Genomic DNA, 6,918 nt, shown 5'->3' with positions numbered 1-6,918 from the left:
ATTCACATCATCTATGTGAGACTCCTCTTCTACCGCATCATTGTCATTTGACTCAACAATCCCCTTTTGTTCTTCCCCTTTTGACTCGAAAACCTTACTAACTCTAGCACCATCATCTAGAATCTTCCCACTCCTTGTCACAATGGCATTCATTTGCCGTGGAGCTTGACCTTGGGGTGGGAGACTAGTATGCACTTGATGTTCCTTGATGGTGCTAGCAAGTTGAGCTAGTTGGGTTTCAATCATTTTAAGATGAGTATTGGATTGCTTGAACCCATCCTCAAATTCCACATTTTTCTTGGCTTGCGCCCCTACAAACGACTCCATAAGAGCCTCAAGGTTAGACTTGGTAGGCGGGAGCGGTGGAGGAGCATTTCCATAACCAATTGGATTTTTTGGGAATTGATTGCCATAGGTCCTAGGCCCATTGAATCCAGGAGGAGGAAATTGGGAACCACCATATTGGCTTCCCGGGTTCAACGGATAGCCCCCACTAGAAGCACCCCTATATTGCCCATATGGATAGTTGTAACCCCCTCTACCTTGGTGGTTAGGGTTATAACTACCTTGATTGAATTGATTTTGATTACCTAGGCCATGAGGTTGACCATAGGATTCTTGGCCTTGATAGCCTTGCACCCTATAGCTACCTCGGCCTTGATTATCAAACCCTCCTCCTTGGCCATGGCCTTGGAAGGATCCACTTTGATAACTAGCATGCATAGGAGGGCCTTTAGATGCTTGCCTATTAAAGTTTTGGTTCGGGGGACCATCATATCTAGGCCTCTCATTCATAGCATTTGCATATTCCACATCAAATTCTTGCTCATAAGGAGAGCCATGTTCAACATATGAGACATTATGCAATAAATGGCACATGCTAGGGAAATGACCATGCTTACCACAAGTATCACAAAAAGATGTATCAAGTGGCATTGTGTTTTAGGAACTAACCTTGCCCTTCAAGTGGCATTGTGGAGGAATTGTTGATGGAGATGGTGGTTGACTCGGAGCACTCTCAAGCTTCTCAAGCCTTGAGCTAAGCTGCTCAATTATATTTGCTTGCTCTATAGCGAAAGCCGAACCCTTGCCATCTTCATACATCCCCTTTCTATCATAATTCCTAGTCCCCACATGCCATGCTTGGTAGTTTTTCACGACATCTTCGATTATCTCCTCAATTTGGTCCTCCGTCTTATTCATAATTGGACCACCCGCCCCCGCATCAAGACTTGTTTTGGAGGTTGGGCTTAGTCCCAAGTAGAAAGTTTGTAGGAGGAGACACTTAGGAATTCCATGGTGAGGGAACTCCCTTTGGTATTCCTTGAATCGATCCCAAGCCTCAAATAGGGATTCATCAGGCTTTTGCTCAAAGGATTGAATCTTGTGCCTATACTCCGTTGTCTTCCCATGCGAGTAGAACTTGCTAAGGAATGCACTTGTCACTTCGTTCCAAGCTCTTAGTGAATTTGGCTTGACCTCCTTGTCAAGCCAATCACTTGCTCGCCCCCATAGAGAAACCCGAAATAGCTTCAACCTAACATATTCGGAAGTCACCCCTTTGTGCTTAATAGTATCGCAATAATGTTCAAAATGTTTCTAGGTTTCATGAGGCGATTCACTACTTTTTCCACAAAACGAGTGACTTTGAACCAAGTTAATCAATGCGGGCCTTATCTCAAAGTTGTTGGCATTAGTGGTCGGGGCTTGTATGCCACAAGTTGCCTCAAAGGCTCCCGGTATGCCCAAGTTCTTAACCGGAAGAGCCATTCTATCAATCGTTGGACTTGATGGGTCTTGATCCAGAACTTCACTCAAAGGATCAAACCGATTGTAGCTCGATGAACGGGTTCGGATACGTCTCAAGCTCCGCAAAGTCCTCTCTAACTCTAGGTCGAGAAGGTAGAGAGGCCTATGACAAGTTCGCCCCCTATCTTGCATACAAACTCAAACCAACCGTGAGCAATGAAAAAGAAAACTAATGCAATAACGATATTTTTGGTATTTTTGATTAAACTAGACTCGATTAATACTAAACTCAAGAACAACAACCGTCCCCGGCAACGACGCCATTTTGATTAGGCTTTTTCCGTGTCGTTGAAAACGGAATCTACCTATCAAACAATATTTGTAAAACCCTAAACCGACACACTAGACCAATTGTAGTGGTAAGTTCAAGTATCGTCCCAAGAGAACGGGTGGTTTATGAGTTTATGATCAAGCTAGTTTAGAAGACTAAGTTTAGGAATTGGACACAACTACGGAAATCAAAAGGATTATGCAATCAATTATAAAGGAGCTACGGTATCGGGGGTCAAATCGGGGTTTATCGGGGAAAACCAAGGTGCTATGCAATCATGCGATGCAAGGACATGCAAAACTAGGGAGAAACTAACTAATATGGTCCGGCACCCCTTCCGGTTAGTGGATCTTGCCAAAACCAAGCCTAAAACACGCTTTCGCGTCACTCTAAGATTAGCATGGGAATTTATACTACCTAGTTACTTCAAATCCAACATAAATCCTCAATATCTTGACAAATTCATGAAGGAAGCCCCAATTCTAGAGATTACCCTAGCATTTGCAACTACCAAGCTATTCAAACATGGAATCCCCAAAAAATTCATATCAAGCTTTAATTGCATCAAACATCCTACACAATATCTCTACATTCCCCAATAAATCCCCAATTATTACCCCTAACCCTAACTAAAAATCTAATCACTACTCATTATGTTATTGAATGAAATCATTGAATTGCATTTAGCCATGGAATTTGATAATTAATTGGAAAACAAGCAATAGAAATTGAATAGAAGAAGAGAATCAAGGCAAAATCAATCAACAATATTCAATCAATCACCAAATTCAAGAATTCAAAGCAAACAAATAAGGAATCAATTAAAGAAGTAAAGAGATTAAGAGAAGAAGAGATTACAATGAAGCTTCAACAAAATTCTGGAATTAACTTCAAAATTGAAAGGATTCTTGAGTTTCTCTCTCTACAATCAAAGCTTAAAAGGTAGGAGTTCAATTCTAAAATCTAAAAAACTAATTATGAAAACTTCCCTCCTAAAATGAAATCAGAAAATGTATTTATATGTTGCCCGAAATAGATGTTTAAAGCTCGAAAAGTGCCCAGCCCGGGCTGGTGTGCGATCGCACAGACCTAGGTGCGATCGAACCGGTGTGGGCGCACGAATATTTTGTGCGAACGGGTAGAGGGACGGCTGCTTTCTTCGTGCCGTGCGAGCGCACAGATATTTCGTGCGATCGTACACACCTATGTTAGCCATATTCAAATTTCTTCGTGTGGTCGCATGGCATTTTTGTGTGTGCGCACAAGAATTCCGTGCGAACACACAAAAATCCTGTGCGATCGCACGCCAAGTGGAAGAGTTCCCGGAAGGTTTTTGCGTTTTCGTGCGATCGCACAGATCAGCAGCTCAATCGCACAGCTCTGCTTGCTTCAACATCTTTTCTTCTACCCTGTGCAAACACACAAAAATCCTGTGCGATCGCACAGGGCTGCTTCAAGCCATTTCTACTCGGTTTTCCACTTTACTCCAACATTTTCCTACAAAGCATAAGAGTAGAATAAGAACATATAAATGCCATGAAATCTACCTAAAATAACCAAAAAATCATAATAACATAATACGAAAACCTAAGCTTAGAGCGACATAAATGCCGCTCATCACTTGCGCCCACCACGTAGGCGCAAATGTTTTCTTGCGCACAACAGTACAACGCGCAAATATTCTTTCGCCCAAAAAATGCTCTGAAAAAAAATTCGGGCCACTTAGCCTTCGCCCTAACTACAAATTCACCGTTGTTCATTACAATTTCCTTCTATCGAATAAAGTAATAGATTTTCAAAGTTATTATTTTATTCAAAAATAATAATAAGTATTGTTGGCCCACCAACATGCCACGACCTCTCGGGTAATAATCGTGATCCACTAACTGGTCACGACCCTAATCATTTTCATCTGAATTTCTTATTTCTAAAAATTAAAAATTCCTAAACTCTAAAAAAACGAGAGTTAAGTTTAACAATTTTCTGTTTTATAAAAAAATGAGAGTTAAAGTTAAAAATTTTCGTTTTCTAAAAAACCCGAGAGTTAAGTTTAGAATTTTCCGTTTTCTAAAAAATAAGAGTTATGTTTTTCCGTGTTCTAAAAATGAGAGTTAAGTTTAAGAATTTCCATTTTCTAAAAAACGAGAGTTAAATTTAAAAAATTTCGTTGAGCATTGCGTATAAGAAAGGCATTCCTTAATGTAAAAAAATTAGATCAATAAACCAACAATTAACCAACAACTACACTAACTAACCAACAAGAACAAACAACTTAACCACCGAAAACAAAATGCAACAAAATACTACAGCCAGCAAAGGCAAAAACAGAATAAAACAGGCACAACAACATGTTGGCAGCAAATTAGGCAGAACATAACCAAACAGAATATCATATCGAAGATTAAAGAAGAAGAATATCATTAGCAGATCAGAATAACAATATTTAGAGCAGCAAGAAATAGCAGTTCACACTACTAAAAAACACAGTTATACTCGACATTATGGCCTGGACGCCAAAGGGAAACCGCTGCGTGAAATTCAGGTTTTCGATTTTACATGATTCTTATTCCATTAACCTGATTAAATTTTTATTCTAGGAGATAAATTGTGATATCAAGAAGACACTAGGACACTGATTAAAGCCTGGATAGTATAGATTCAATGCACAACCTATTGTGGCTTTGGCATACTAGAATAATTATGATGTAGCTCTACAAAAAATCAAACCCGATTCTAGAAATATTTTTTAAGACCAAGGCATTTATAACTAAAACCAAACTAAAGATAATTTATTATTTTTTTTTTTGGTAAATAAGGTATATTTTATTACCAAAAGGTAGAAACCAAATAGAATTCAAACAAAGAAACAACAAAACAAAAATAGCTAAGGGAGCACAAACCCGCATCCCAGGCTAAAAATACAAAAGCAACCACAAAGAGACAAACCAAACGCAAAAGAGAACAACACCAAAGAACAGCAAAACAAAACAGCAGCTGCATTAGAAAGCAACCAGCATTGCAGCAAGCAACTAGTACACTACAACTACAGTAAGCACATAACAGGTAGCTGCGCACCACACACTAGGCTGAGCAGAACAACAGCCCTTCAATCAACAGGCCAAACAACAGCAGCAAACGCAGACAGACAACCAGAAGCGGAGGCACAAAGTAGAACTGCAACAGGATACAGACTGAAAACCAGACTGCAAATTGAACACCCTGAAAAACTGACACCCTACGGCCTACACTAAACATCTTAACCACTAAATTGATGTGCTTAAGTAGTTGGAGGCGAAGCTTTCTGTTAACAGGAAGATTGATAAATCTAGAAAGCTTAACTACAAATATATTGAAAAGGATTTATCTGCTTAACTGTCAGACTGCAATAACTTGTTGTTGCTACTAGATGTCTTTGGAAAGGGAACAATTAATCAATAACCTTTGAAGTATTGAAAAATTAAATTATTATTACTTTTAATATGATTTCTGGTATTATGACAGGTTAGACCTTTATCAACACTATAATGATCAAATTTACACCATAAAATCTCATTAAATTCAATTCGTTCTCTATTGATCTTCTACTACTTCTATGAAAGAGTCATTGCTAAAAAGTAAAATATTCCTATTTTGTTGTAGAAGCATACACTTTGCGGTAGCTCTACTAAAACATTGCACGCAATTATCACACTCATGTAAACCTATTTAAACTACTATGTCATGTTCACAACTCTGTCAAATATGTTGCATTAAATCATAGTGATAAGTCATATTCAAATTGTTTGTTCCCTTGGTGATTTGTTTTATACCTTGTAGTAATTGCAAACAGCTAACCGGAAAGTTACCAACGGCTCCAAGCACCCAAGACAAGTCCTGGAAGCAAACTACTCAACTCCAATCTATCAAATATGAATTCTAATCAGTTGTATAGATACGATGAATGTACTTATGATGAGCGACATTTATGTCGCTCCTAGGATAGGATTTCATGTTAGTTTGTTATGTTTTTTTTTATAGTTTTTATAGCTTTTTGTGTGATTTTTATAAGTTTCTTTCCATCTTGTGCTTTATAGGTGATTATGATGAAAAGTGATGGAAAACAAGTAGAATTGAACCAAAACAGGGCTTGTGCGATCGAGTTGTTACTTGTGCGCCCGAACAGAGGAGGGCTGATGGCATCAAGGAATTTGCAGTTTCGTGCGACCGAACGTTCCTTCTTGTTCGGTCGCACAAACTGGACTTTTGGAGACAGAATGCCCCAAAATTGGTAAACGACCGCACATGTCTTTCTGTTCGACCTGTGATCCCCTTGATTAGCCAGATGGAAAGTTGCTATTCTATTATGCCGTTGGTTGTCGCCGAGACTTTGCTGAGTGCGGATGAGCTGAAGAAGGATGCCAAATCTGAACATTTTAAGGGAAGCCCCCTATTACTGTAGGTAATCGATTTTTCCTTGCGCACGTATACGCCCCTTTCGCATACATTTCTTTTGCCTGGGGCTGAGTTTCAGCGCCCAGGGCTGGGCGCTGGAGTTTTCGGCGCCTGGTCCTGGGCGTTGAAACTGCGCCCCAGGGGCCATTTTTTTTTCTTTTCATTCTTTTGATTTGATCGTACCTGTTTTTGCAGATTTGGCTTGCGGAACGGCTTAGACTTTTGGAAGCTCCTGCCGATCCTAAACATTATCGCCCTATAGCCTTGGGTAACCGAAAATACTTGCACCAAGGCCAGGACGAGGCCGAATGGACCTCCTTTTTTACTTATGGCATTTGTTCTATTAAGTGGGTGGTACCATGGTGGGGTTTGACTACTATGACAGGGGGTTCTGATGTATCGGTTTA

The 6,918-nt window shown here is 39.6% G+C and overlaps 1 non-coding gene across 1 annotated transcript; it reads left to right on the top strand.

Moving 5' to 3' along the window:
• Positions 1–1,291: 1,291 nt before the first annotated feature.
• Positions 1,292–1,397, top strand: LOC130460292 (small nucleolar RNA R71). Its single transcript, XR_008920206.1, has one exon. It is a non-coding gene; the product is annotated as a small nucleolar RNA R71 (small nucleolar RNA).
• Positions 1,398–6,918: the final 5,521 nt, after the last annotated feature.

The sequence above is a fragment of the Spinacia oleracea genome, chromosome 4, assembly GCF_020520425.1.
Source record: "Spinacia oleracea cultivar Varoflay chromosome 4, BTI_SOV_V1, whole genome shotgun sequence".
Classification (NCBI taxonomy): Eukaryota; Viridiplantae; Streptophyta; class Magnoliopsida; order Caryophyllales; family Amaranthaceae; genus Spinacia; species Spinacia oleracea.
This window is presented reverse-complemented; position numbering and strand designations above follow the sequence as displayed.